Raw genomic sequence first — 13,960 nt, 5'->3', positions numbered from 1 at the left:
TTGGTAATATGGTGTACCACATTGATTGATTTGCATATATTGAAGAATCCTTGCATCTCTGGGATAAATCCCACTTGATCGTGGTGTATGATCTTTTTAATGTGTTGTTGGATTCTGTTTGCTAGTATTTTGTTGAGGATTTTTGCATCTATATTCATCAGTGATATTGGTCTGTAATTTTCTTTTTTTGTAGTATCTTTGTCTGGTTTTGGTATCAGGGTGATGGTGGCCTCATAGAATGAGATTGGGAGTGTTCCTTCCTCTGCAATTTTTGGAAGAGTTTGAGAAGGATAGGTGTTAGCTCTTCTCTAAATGTTTGATAGAATTCGCCTGTGAAGCCATCTGGTCCTGGGCTTTTGTTTGTTGGAAGATTTTTAATCACAGTTTCAATTTCATTACTTTTGATTGGTCTGTTCATATTTTCTGCTTCTTCCTGGTTCAGTCTTGGAAGGTTATACCTTTCTAAGAATTTGTCCATTTCTTCCAGGTTGTCCATTTTATTGGCATAGAGTTGCTTGTAGTAGTCTCTTAGGATGCTTTGTATTTCTGCGGTGTCTGTTGTAACTTCTCCTTTTGCATTTCTGATTTTATTGATTTGGGTCCTCTCCCTCTTTTTTCTGATGAGTCTGGCTAATGGCTTATCAATTTTGTTTATCTTCTCAAAGAACCAGCTTTTAGTTTTATTGATCTTTGCTATTGTTTTCTTTGTTTCTATTTCAGTTATTTCTGCTCTGATCTTTATGATTTCTTTCCTTCTGCTAACTTTGGGTTTTGTTTGTTCTTCTTTCTCTAGTTCCTTTAGGTGTAAGGTTAGATTGTTTACTTGAGATTTTTCTTGTTTCTTTAGGTAGGCTTGTATAGCTATAAACTTCCCTCTTAGAACTGCTTTTGCTGCATCCCATAGGTTTTGGATCGTCGTGTTTTCATTGTCATTTGTCTCTAGGTATTTTTTGATTTCCTCTTTGATTTCTTCAGTGATCTCTTGGTTATTTAGTAACGTATTGTTTAGCCTCCATGTGTTTGTGCTTTTTACGTTTTTTTCCCTGTAATTCATTTCTAATCTCATAGCGTTGTGGTCAGAAAGGTGCTTGATATGATTTCAGTTTTCTTAAATTTACTGAGACTTGATTTGTGACCCAAGATGTGATCTATCCTGGAGAATGTTCCGTGCGCACTTGAGAAGAAAGTGTAATCTACTGTTTTTGGATGGAATGTCCTATAAATATCAATTAAATCTATCTGGTCTATTGTGTCATTTAAAGCTTCTGTTTCCTTATTTATTTTCATTTTGGATGATCTGTCCATTGGTGTTAGTGAGGTGTTAAAGTCCCCCACTATTATCGTGTTACTGTCAATTTCCTCTTTTATAGCTGTTAGCAGTTACCTTATGTATTGAGGTGCTCCTATGTTGGATGCATATATATTTATAATTGTTATATCTTCTTCTTGGATTGATCCCTTGATCATTATGTAGTGTCCTTCCTTGTCTCTTGTAACATTCTTTATTTTAAACTCCATTTTATCTGATATGAGTATAGCTACTCCAGCTTTCTTTTGATTTCCATTTGCATGGAATATCTTTTTCCATCCCCTCACTTTCAGTCTGTATGTGTCCCTAGGTCTGAAGTGGGTCTCTTGTAGGCAGCATATATATGGGTCTTGTTTTTGTATGCATTCAGCAAGCCTGTGTCTTTTGGTTGGAGCATTTAATCCATTCACGTTTAAGGTAATTATCGATATGTATGTTCCTATGACCATTTTCTAAATTGTTTTGGGTTTGTTTTTGTAGGTCGTTTTCTTCTCTTGTGTTTCCCACTTAGAGAAGTTCCTTTAGCATTTGTTGTAGAGCTGGTTTGGTGGTGCTGAATTCTCTTAGCTTTTGCTTGACTGTAAAGCTTTTGATTTCTCCATCAAATCTAAATGAGATCCTTGCCGGGTAGAGTAATCTTGGTTGTAGGTTGTTCCCTTTCATCACTTTAAATATATCATGCCACTCCCTTCTGGCTTGTAGAGTTTCTGCTGAGAAACCAGCTGTTAACCTTATGGGAGTGCCCTTGTATGTTATTTGTTGTTTTTCCCTTGTTGCTTTCAGTAATTTATCTTTGTCTTTAATTTTTGTCAATTTGATTACTATGTGTCTTGGCGTGTTTCTCCTTGGGTTTATTCTGTATGGGACTCTCTGTGCCTCCTGGACTTGGGTGGCTATTTCCTTTCCCATGTTAGGGAAGTTTTCAACTATAATCTCTTCAAATATTTTCTCTGGTCCTTTCTCTCTCTCTTCTCCTTCTGGGACCCCTATAATGCGAATGTTGTTGCGTTTAATGTTGTCCCAGAGGTCTCTTAGGCTGTCTTCATTTCTTTTCATTCTTTTTTCTTTATTCTTTTCCGCAGCAGTGAATTCCACCATTCTGTCTGCCAGGTCACTTATCCGTTCTTCTGCCTCAGTTATTCTGCTATTGATTCCTTCTAATGTAGTTTTCATTTCAGTTATTGTATTGGTCATCTTTGTTTGTTTGTTCTTTAATTCTTCTAGGTCTTTGTTAAACATTTGTTGCATCGTCTCGATCTTTGCCTCCATTCTTATTCCGAGGTCCTGGATCATCTTCACTATCATTATTCTGAATTCTTTTTCTGGAAGGTTGCCTATCTCCACTTCATTTAATTGTTTTTCTGGGGTTTTATCTTGTTCCTTCATCTGGTATATAGCCCTCTGCCTTTTCATCTTGTCTGTCTTTCTGTGAGTGTGGTTTTTGTTCCACAGGCTGCAGGATTGTAGTTTTTCTTGCTTCTGCTGTCTGCCCTCTGGTGGTTGAGGCTATCTAAGAGGCTTGATGGGAGGCTGTGGTGGTGGGTAGAGCTGACAGTTGCTGTGGTGGTCAGAGCTCAGTAAAACTTTAATCCCGAGATTGCATGTTTTTGACCTCAGGATTCATATTAAATATCTTTCTGGCAAAACAGTCATGCAGATGGCCAACAGGTACTGAAAAGATGCTCAGCATCACTAATCAGGGAAATGCAAATCAAAACCACAAGGAGATATCACTTCACACCTTTTAGAATAAACGTCATCAAAAGGACAAGAGATAACAAGTGTTGAGGAGGGTGTGGAGAAAAGGGAGACCTTGGCCACTGTTGCTGGGAATGTAAGTTGGTGCAGCCACTGTGCAAGAGTATGGAGGTTCCTCCAAAGATTAAAAATAGAACTATCATAAGATCCAACAATTCCAATTCTAGGTATATATTGAAGGAAATGAAATCACGTTCTCAAAAAGATACCTGCAGCCCCAAGTTCACTGCAGCATTATTTGCAATAGCCAAGATATGGAAACAATCTAAGAGTCCCTCAGTGGGTGGAGAAAATGTGATATATCTTTATAGAAACCAATCTATCTATCATCTATTTATCTCTATATATAGAAATGTGTATATATCTGCCATACAAAGAAAAAATTTCTACCATATTCCACAAAAAGAAAGGCTTTTGAGGGCATGATGGTAAGTTAAGTATGTCAGAGAAAGTTAAATAGTTCTCACTTAAATGTTCTCACTTACAAGTGGAATCTAAAAAACTCAACTCCTCTTTTTCTTTCTTCAGTGGAAGCTTATACTCTGTCTCTTTATTTCCAATTCACTGTACATTGGCTCTTTTTTTTTTCAATATGCTTTCTTTTTTTTTTAATTTATTTATTTTATTTATTTTTGGCTGTGTTGGGTCTTCGTTTCTGTGCAAGGGCTTTCTCTAGTTGCGGCGAGCAGGGGCCACTCTTCATTGCGGTGTGCGGGCCTCTCACTATCGCGGCCTCTCTTGTTGCCGAGCACAGGCTCCAGACGCGCAGGCTCAGTAGTTTGTGGCTCACGGGCCTAGTTGCTCCGCAGCATGTGGGATCTTCCCAGACCAGGGCTCAAACCCATGTCCCCTGCATTGGGAGGCAGATTCTCAACCACTGTGCCACCAGGGAAGCCCTGTACATTGGCTCTTGATTTTCAAAAATGATGATGCCCTTATGTTCATCACTGGTCATGTAAAGGAACTGATAATAGAAAATGTTCAATAAAATACAGAAAAGGTGAGTGGAAATATAAAGGAAATTCACAGAACTTTATGATCACTGTTGCTTTCATCTTAATGGTCACCTTCTGGAGATCTCAGCATGTTGATCTAAGATGCTCACAAATATGAATTACATCATTCTCTTACCAATCCAGTTTCATTTGCCCGATGATCAGCAAGGCAAATGCCAAGATTCCAAGGTTTGCAGCAGAGAAAGGGTTTATTTACAAGGGAATCAAGGGAGGAGACAGGAGAACAAGTTTGAGATCTATCACTTCAAAGGGAAGGGAGCAGGGATATTTAGGGGTGAAGAGTAGAGGGAGGTTGGAGGTGAAGGGAAAGGTGATTGAAGGCAGGAAAAATGTGAGGTTATCGCTGTTCTGTGCAGGCATATCTGTTACATGCTAGTTCATGGGATGCATGTTCAGAATATGGTGGCATTAGCATGAGCTAAGGATGGAGCTTTTGGCCCCCTCATTTCAAATGGTCATCTGCTGGGCACTTGCACACACCCAGTTGAATGTTTGAGGGTCTTGTCTGGTTTGAACAGAGCAAGACTAGATTCATGACCTGAAAAAAACAACCAACCATTACTATAGTGACCCATCTGTCAGAGGAGTTATCTACAGGCGGTGGTTAAAGGAGTCTTGTAATATATTGTCTAAGCTATGGGAAGCTTTCAGGGTATGCAATTCGCAGGAACAATGAATGCGAGCTTGACGGTGAAGGCATGTTACAAGAGGAGGGTTTTAAACAAGCTGTTCCCTTATCTGCTGTTCTCTGAGACAAACTCAAGAATTTCTATTAGTTACCAGTTTCTGATAACCCTATGAGATGGGTTTCAGTTCCACAAGGATTGGATCCATGTAACTTTCACTTGCTAAACTCCATCTAGGCCTAGTGGAACCCGGGTATATATTAAACTTTTGTTAAGACATGATCTGAAATAATGAATGAAAGAATGATTGCTATATTCATAGGGAATTTTATTTAAGAACGGATTGATTATAAAGTCAGTCATGGGACCTGTATTTTACTTTAACGTACTATGGACAACAACACCTTTTTTTTTTTTTAACATCTTTATTGGAGTATAATTGCTTTACAATGTTGTGTTTGTTTCTGCTGTATAACAAAGTGAATCAGCTATATGTATACATATATCCCCATATCCCCTCCCTCTTGCGTCTCCCTCCCACCCCCCCATCCCACTCCTCTAGGTGGTCACAAAGCACTGAGCTGATCTCCCTGTGCTATGCAGCTGCTTCCCACTAGCTATCTGTATTACATTTGGCAGTGTATATATGTCCATGCCACTCTCTCACTTCGTCCCAGCTTACCCTTACCCCTCCCTGTGTCCTCAAGTCCATTCTCTACATCTGTGTCTTTATTCCTGTCCTGCCCCTAGGTTCATCAGAACCTTTTTTTTTTTAGATGCCATATATATGTGTTAGCATACGGTATTTGTTTTTCTCTTTCTGACTTACTCCACTCTGTATGACAGTCTCTAGGTCCATCCACGTCTCTACGAATGACCCAATTTCATTCCTTTTTATGGCTGAGTAATATTCCATTGTATATATGTACCACATCTTCTTTATCCATTCCTCTATTGATGGACACTTAGGTTGCTTCCATATCCTGGCTATTGTAAATAGTGCTGCAATGAACTTTGTAGTACATGCTTCTTCTTGAATTATGGTTTTCTCAGGGTATATGCCCAGTAGTGGGATTGCTGGGTCATATGGTAGTTCTATTTTTTTTTTAATACTTTATTTATTTATTTATTTATGGCTGTGTTGGGTCTCTTAGTTTTCGTGTGAGGGCTTTCTCTAGTTGCGGCAAGTGGGGGCCACTCTTCATCGCGGTGCGGGGGCCGCTCTTCATCGCGGTGCGTGGGCCTTTCACTATTGCGGCCCCTCCCGTTGCGGGGCACAGGCTCCAGACGCGCAGGCTCAGTAGTTGTGGCTCACGGGCCCAGTTGCTCCGCGGCATGTGGGATCTTCCCAGACCAGGGCTCGAACCCATGTCCCCTGCATTAGCAGGCAGATTCTCAACCACTGCGCCACCAGGGAAGCCCCTAGGAAGTTCTATTTTTAGGTTTTTAAGGAATGCCCATGCAGTTCTCCATAGTGGCTGTATCAATTTACATTCCCACCAACAGTGCAAGAGGGTTCCCTTTTCTCCACACCCTCTCCAGAATTTATTATTTGTAGAATTTTTGATGATGGCCATTCTGACCAGTGGGAGGTGATACCTCATTGTAGTTTTGATTTGCATTTCTCTAATAATTACTGATGTTGAGCATCTTTTCATGTGCCTCTTGGCCATCTGTATGTCTTCTTTGGAGAAATGTCTATTTAGGTCTTCTGCCCATTATTTGATTGGGTTGTTTTTTTGATATTGAGCTGCATGAGCTGTTTGTGTATTTTGGAGATAAATCTATTGTCCGTTGCTTCACTTGCAAATATTTTCTCCCATTCTGAGGGCTGTCTTTACGTCTTGTTTAGGGTTTCCTTTGCCGTGCAAAAGCTTTTAAGTTTAATTAGGTCCCGTTACTATTTTATTTTCAATACTCGAGGACGTGGGTCAAAAAAGATCTTGCTGCGATTATATGTCAAAGTGTGTTCTGCCTATGTTTTCCTCTAAGAGTTTTATAGTATCTGGCCGTACATTTAGGTCTTTAACCCATTTTGAGTTTATTTTTATGTATGGTGTTAGGAAGTGTTCTAATTTCATTCTTTTACATGTAGCTGTCCTGTTTTCCCAGCACCACTTATTGAAGAGGCTATCTTTTCTCAATTGTATATTCTTGCCTCCTTTGTCATAGATTAGGTGACCATATGTGTGAGTTTATCTCTGGGCTTTCTATCCTGTACCATTGATCTATATTTCTGTTTTTGTGCCAGTACCATACTGTCTTGATTATTGTAACTTAGTATTATAGTCTGAAGTCAGGGGACCTGATTCCTCCAGCTATGTTTTTCTTTCTCAGGGTTGCTTTGGCTATTCAGGGTCTTCTGTGTTTCCATACAAACTGTAACATTTTTTGTTCTAATTTTGTGAAAAATGCCATTGGTAAGTCGATGAGGATTGTACTGAATCTGTAGATTGCTTTGGGTAGTGTAGTCATTTTCACAAGATTGATTCTTCCAATCCAAGAACATGATATATTTCTCCATCTGTCTGTGTCATCTTTGATTTCTTTCATCAGTGTTTTATAGTTTTCTGAGTACATGTCTTTTGCCTCCTTAGGTAGGCTTATTCCTAGGTAGTTTATTCTTTTTGTTGTGATGGTAAATGGGATTATTTCCTTAATTTCTCTTTCTGATCTTTCATTGTTAGTTTATAGGAATGCAAGAGATTTCTGTGCAGTAATTTTGTATCCTGCAACTTTAGCAAATTCATTGATTAGTTCCAGTAGTTTTCTGGTAGCATCTTTAGGATTTTCTATGTATAGTATCATGTCATCTGCAAACAGTGACAGTTTTACTTCTTCTTTTCCAATTTGTAGTCCTTTTATTTCTTTTTCTTCTCTGATTGCCATGGGTAGGACTTCCAAAACTATGCTGAATAAGAGGGGTGAGATGTATATCCTTGTCTTGTGCCTGACCTTAGAGGAAATGCTTTCAGTTTTTCACCATTGAGAATGATGTTTGCTGTGGGTTTGTCATATATGGCCTTTATTATGTTGAGGTGGGTTCCCTCTATGCCTACTTTCTGGAGAATTTTTATCATAAATGGGTGTTGAATTTTGTCAAAAGCTTTTTCTGCATCTATTTAGATGATCGTGTGGTTTTTATTCTTTAATTTGTTAATATGGTTTATCACATTGATTGATTTGCATATCTTGAAGAATCCTTGCATTCCTGGGATAAATCCCACTTGGTCATGGTGTATGATCCTTTTAACGTGTTGTTGGATTCTGTTTGCTAACATTTTGTTGAGGATTTTTGCGTCTGTTCATCAGAAAAATTGACCTGTAATTTTCTTTCTTTCTTTTTTTTTTTGTGATATATTTGTGTGGTTTTGGTATTGGGTGATAGTGGCCTCGTAGAATGAGTTTAGGATTGTTCCATCCTCTGCATTTTTTGGAAGAGTTTGAGAAGGATAGGTTTTAGCTCTTCTCTCAATGTTTGATAGAATTCACATGTGAAGCCATCTGATCCTGGACTTCTGTTTGTTGGAAGATCTTTAATTTCAGTTTCAATTTCATTGTTTGTGATTGGTCTGTTTATATTTTCTAATTCTTCCTGTTTTAATCTTGGAAAGTTGTACCTTTCCAAGAATTTGTCCATTTCTTCAGGGTTGTCCATTTACTGGCATATAGTTGCTTGTAGTAGTGTCTTATGATCCTTTGTATTTCTGCGGTGTCAGTTGTAATTTCTCCTTTTTCACTTCTAATTTTATTGATTTGAGTCCTCTCCCTTTATTTCTTGATGAGTCTGGCTAAAGGTTTATCAATTTTGTTTATCTTCTCCAAGAACTACCTTTTAGTTTTATTGATCTTTGTTATTCTTTTCTTCATTTCTATTTCATTTATTTCTGCTCTGATACTTATGATTTCTTTCCTTCAACTAACTGGGTTTTCTTTGTTCTTCTTTCTCTAGTTGCTTTAGGTGTAAGGTTAGCTTGTTTATTTGAGCTTTTACTTGTTTCTTGACGTGAGATTGAATTGCTATAAACTTCCCTCTTAGAACTGCTTTTATGTGTCCCATAGGTTTTGGGTCATCATGTTTTCATTGTCATTTGTTTCTATTATTTTTTTATTTCCTCTTTGATTTCTTCAGTGATCTCTTGGTTATTTAGCAGTGCACTGTTTAGCTTCCATGTATTTGTGTTTTTTACAGTTTTTTTCCCCCCCTGTAATTGATTTCCAATCTCATAGCATTGTGGTCAGAAAAGATGCTTGATACAATTTCAATTTTCTTAAATTTTCCAGTGCTTGATTTGTGACCCAAGATGTGATCTATCCTGGAGAATGTTCCCTGTGCACTTGAGAAGGAAGTGTATTCTGCCGCTTTCGGGTGGAATGTCCTGTAAATGTCAATTAAATCTATCTGGTTTATTGGGTCATTTAAAGCTTGTGTTTCCTTATTTCTTTTCTGTCTGGATGATCTGTCCGTTAGTGTAAATGGGGTGTTAAAGTCCCCCACTATAATTGTGTTATTGTTGATTTCCCATTTTATGGCTGTTAGCCTTTGCCTTATGTATTGAGGTGCTCCTATGTGGGGTGCATAAATATTTATAACTGTTATATTTTCTTCTTGGATTGATCCCCTGATCATTATGTAGCGTCCTTCCTTATCTCTTGTAACAGTCTTTATTTCAAAGTCTATTTTATCTGATACGAGTATTGCTACTTCAGCTTTCTTGTGATTTCCATTTGTATAGAATAACTTTTTTCACTTTCAGTCTGTATGTGTCCCTAGGTCTGAAGTGGGTCTCTTGTAGACAGCATATATAAGGGTCTTGTTTTTGTATCCATTCAGCCAGTCTGTGTCTTTTGGTTGGAGCATTTAATCCATTTACATTCACGGTAATTATCAACATGTATGTTTCTATTACCATTTTCTTAATTGTTTGGGCTTGTTTTTGTTGGTCTTTTTCTCCTCTTGTGTTTCCTGCCTAGAGAAGTTCCTTTAGCATTTGTTGTAAAGCTCGTTTGGTGGTGCTGAATTCTGTTAGCTTTTGCTTGTCTGTAAAGGTTTTAATTTCTCCGTCAAATCTGAATGAGATTCTTGCTGGGTAGAGTAATCTTGGTTGTCGGTTTTTCCCTTTCATCACTTTAAATATATCCTTCCACTCCCTTCTAGCTTGCAGAGTTTCTGTTGAAAAATCAGCTGATAACCTTATGGGGATTCCCTAGTATGTTATTTCCTGCTTTTCCTTTGCTGCTTTTAATACTTTTTCTTTGAATTTAATTTTTGTTGGTTTGATTAATATGTGTCTTGACGTGTTTCTCCTAGGGTTTATCCTATATGGGACTCTGCGCTTCCTGGACTTGGGTGGCTATTTCCATTCCCATGTTAGGGAACTTTTGAAATATAACCTTTTCAAATATTTTCTCAGACCCTTTCTCTTTCTTTTCTTCTTCTGAGACCCCTATAATTCAAATGTTGGTGCATTTAATGTTGTCCCAGAGGTCTCTGAGACTGTCCTCAATTCTTTTCATCCTTTTTTCTTTATTCTGCTCCACGGCAGTTAGTTCCACCATTCTATCTTCCAGCTCACTTATTTGTTCTTCTGCCTCAGTTATTCTGCTATTGATTCCTTCTAGTGTATTTTTCATTTCAGTTATTGTGTTGTTCATCACTGTTTGCTCTTTAGTTCTCTTCTAGGTCTTTGTTAAACAATTTTTTGTATTTTCATGATCCCTACCTCCGTTCTATTTCTGAAAGTTTCTATCATCTTTACTATCATTACTCTGAATTCTTTTTCAGGTAGGTTGCCCATTTCCTCTTCATTTATTTGATCTTGTAGGTTTTTACCTTGCTCCTTCATCTGTAACAATTTTTTTGGTCGTCTCATGTTTTTTTTGATGGGTGAGGCTGTGTTCCTGTCTTCCTGGTTGTTTGCCCTGAGGCATCCAGCACTGGAGTTTGCAGGCAGTTGGATAGAGCTGGGTCTTGGTGCTGAGATGAGGATCTCTGGGAGACCTCACTCTGATGAATATTCCCTGTGGTCTGAGTTTCTCTGTTAGTCCAGTGGTTTGGACTTGGCACTCCCACCATATGAGTCAGACCTGACCCCTGGCCTGGGAACCAAGATCCCGCAAGTCACGTGGCACGTCAAAAGAAAAACAAAAGGAACAGTACAATAACAAAGAATAATAAAATAAAATAAAATTAGAAAAATTAAAAATTCATTAGAAAAAATAAAAATATAAGTGAAACAACAACAAAAAGGTAAAACAGAACCACAACCTCAAAAAAAAGAAAAAAATAGAAAAAGAAGGGCCAGAAAAGTCCTTGGCTGTGGGGGGCGGGGCTTAGGTGGGGGTGGGGTTTAGGGTGGGGGCGAGGCCTAGGCTCAGGACCCACACAGCCTGGAAAAGGCAGCATGGCTGGAGAGGGCCTCAGAGTGTGCAGTGCAGAGGTAAGTCACTAGGCGGGGGTGCAGAGGTAGGGCTTAGGCCCAGCGCAGGTGGAGGGGGACTCGGAGGGCAGAGGATCTGGCCCAGGACCTCAGCAGGCTCCTGGGGGCCCGAGTGGGCAGGGGAAATGCTGGCCTAGTTCCCTTCTGATCCTCCAGTCCCCCAAGGGTTTCTCCCCGCCCCTGCTGATCCCCTCACTGTGGGTGGGCCCCTCCTGAGCAAGGGAGTAGCTTCCTCTGCTGCTCTTCTTGCCTGCAAAACAAATCAGGTTAAGTTGCAGAACCCCAATCTCCTTGTCAGAGTGTGGTTGTGACAGTGGAACAGTCACCTTGCCAAATTCCACAGTTTCAGTGGGGAACAGCCCTGCCTCGCTGACTTATATAGGGCTTTAAGGTCACATGATCTCCTTGAGTCTTTCCCACCCAAGGAATTTTATCTCTCACCTTTTTTCACACCTTACATCAAAGGGTGTGACTGCAAGTTGTGCTGTAGTGTTTTCATGCATTTTAGGCTTATCTGGACATTCGTGTCTATTTTTAGCAGTATATTTATTTTTGGAAAGAACAACTTTTTTTTTTTAGCATGTCTATGTTTTTCTAAATTCCACAACGCTTATCATGGTAAAATATAGAGAACATAATATTTACTATTTAAATATCACTTGGAGTGTATTTCCTAGGGCCTCCCTTGTCTTTGTATATTAGTGCAAACAGCAACATCACCGAGGTACTAAGGTCTAACGGCCACACATACTCTCCACAGAGAGGAGAAAATGAAATAGAATTTTTATTCAATAAAATACCAATCATACAAACATGGGATGCCTTCATTTAATACTTTCATACAGGCATTTGAACATCAAAGCAAGTGTGCCTACTTCTGAAAAAATAGGCTTTCCCATATGACAAAAGATGAGTCTACCTTCGTTTACAGGTTTACCTGGGGAATCTTTTCTGATCCAGTAGACTGGTAGCTTCATAGCTGGGTATTTGAACTCTTTTCTTTTAGCTTTTATTTTGGTGTGGGGTTGCATTTTCTTTCTCATACGGTCAAATGAAGAGGTTTCAGGTAGGAAGGAACAAATAATGATTTGGCCTAGCCAAGCCTATAGAAAGATAGCTACCACTTTGCTTCACAGCACTTGCATTGGGATTTTATGAATCCCAGTGGTTATGTCCATGTCATTGCATGGCCATCTTCATGAAATATATAGCATGCAGAATGATTTATCAGTCTGTTTCAGAATTTCTTATAAAGGATCTCTCAATTGCAATCTGGCATGCTATAACCCAAACTAACCCAAACTCAACTCAAGAAATGCCATGAGTGGAATACAGAATTAGAAATTTTACTATTTCTAGAGGAAAAGACAGGCTATACAATGCTTCATATCATTCCTAATCCATGGATCACTGGGTCATGAAGAATGGATAATGCCTAGGCAGAATGTGCAATTTCCCCCCTTAAGACCTCAGATATTATTTATCATTTCTATTCCCCATTCTTTGGGAGGCAGAGAGTCATCTCTGAGCTAAGTTTCTTGCATTTCATAGGACCATGACCTTGGCAGAAAAATGGGGCGAGGTGGGGAGAGAAATTGCTTTAAAATAACACATTGTAAAATATCCATCTAATATCAATCATCTTTGTATGAATATATATGATGTGAGTATGAATGTCTCTATCTATCTTTGTATCTATACATCTCTCTATTGACCTACCAAATTTTATTTTCTCATTCCCTACAATTCATGGGTTCTATTTCACTCCCCTTTAGAAGCCATATAAGTTACAAATAAATTTGTGATTCATTCAAATGGCACCCCATCATTTTTCTTAGTTTCTAAATATCTTGAAATTTCACATTTTCCAGTATCTTTGTTCATTGGGCTGTTTGAAATATCATTTAAAAAATAGGTTAGCCAGTAAAGCATCCGTACTCCAATAAAATTTAATTTAAAATATAGGTTAACCAATTTTTTCTTACTCGGTCTGGGAATTTTCTATCAAGTATGAAGAAAGAGTTTCCTGACTTGCCCTGGGTAGATTAAACAAACAAACAAACAAAAAATACCTTGCCTTAACTGACATCACTTGATTTCAGTGAGCCTCACATCAATGCTGAATTACTAGAACGTAACATTCATGTGTCCTGGGACCATGCTCCCTGTGTTGGCAGGTCAAAGTTCTTGCACCCATCCCTTCATTCCAATCTCAAATGGCTTCTCTAACAGACGCCTATTCTTTACTTCAGTGAAGCTTAGAAGATTCTGGAAAGTAGAGTCAGTGCCTACTCAAACCCTATGCAATGATAGAAGGAAAGAGTAGAGCTATTTGGGTTTTGTCAGAGTCCATCATTCAGTAAAAGGGCCAGATTTGGTCAGCAGACAAGGGAGGAAAAGGCATAAACTGTGACATAGGTCACTGGAGACAGGTTCATATCCACAGTTGTAGCAGGCTCTGGGTGTAGCCCAAAGGGGAGCCTTTCTATTTCCTCCATAATTAAAAGACCTTTTGGTTTCCTCCAGCCACAGTGGTTTTTCTGTCCTGGAGGTACAGAGTTCTGCAGAAGGAAGACATACTCCCCAAACAGGTGTTCTCTAGGATTGAGGGAGCAGCCATTGGCTCCTCCCAGGAAGTTCCTTCTATAAAGCTACACAGTTTTCCTTGGTCCTAGTCAGATTGTGTCCTATGTTAGAGAAAGGAGATGACATGGGACTTAGGGGATATCCTGGCACACCACCTCCAGTGGTTCTCAAACATTGCCGCCTAATCCACTCATCTGGAGAGCAGCTGAAATCCCAATACCCGGG

General features: G+C 39.0%; 1 long non-coding RNA gene across 1 annotated transcript in view; it reads left to right on the top strand.

The window, feature by feature from the left end:
* The window catches only part of LOC118890025, a 39,655-nt gene that overhangs the window by 17,479 nt on the left and 8,216 nt on the right, over nt 1–13,960 (top strand). The window lies entirely within an intron of this gene.

Source organism: Balaenoptera musculus, chromosome 2 (assembly GCF_009873245.2).
Source record: "Balaenoptera musculus isolate JJ_BM4_2016_0621 chromosome 2, mBalMus1.pri.v3, whole genome shotgun sequence".
Lineage (NCBI taxonomy): Eukaryota > Metazoa > Chordata > Mammalia > Artiodactyla > Balaenopteridae > Balaenoptera > Balaenoptera musculus.
This window is presented reverse-complemented; position numbering and strand designations above follow the sequence as displayed.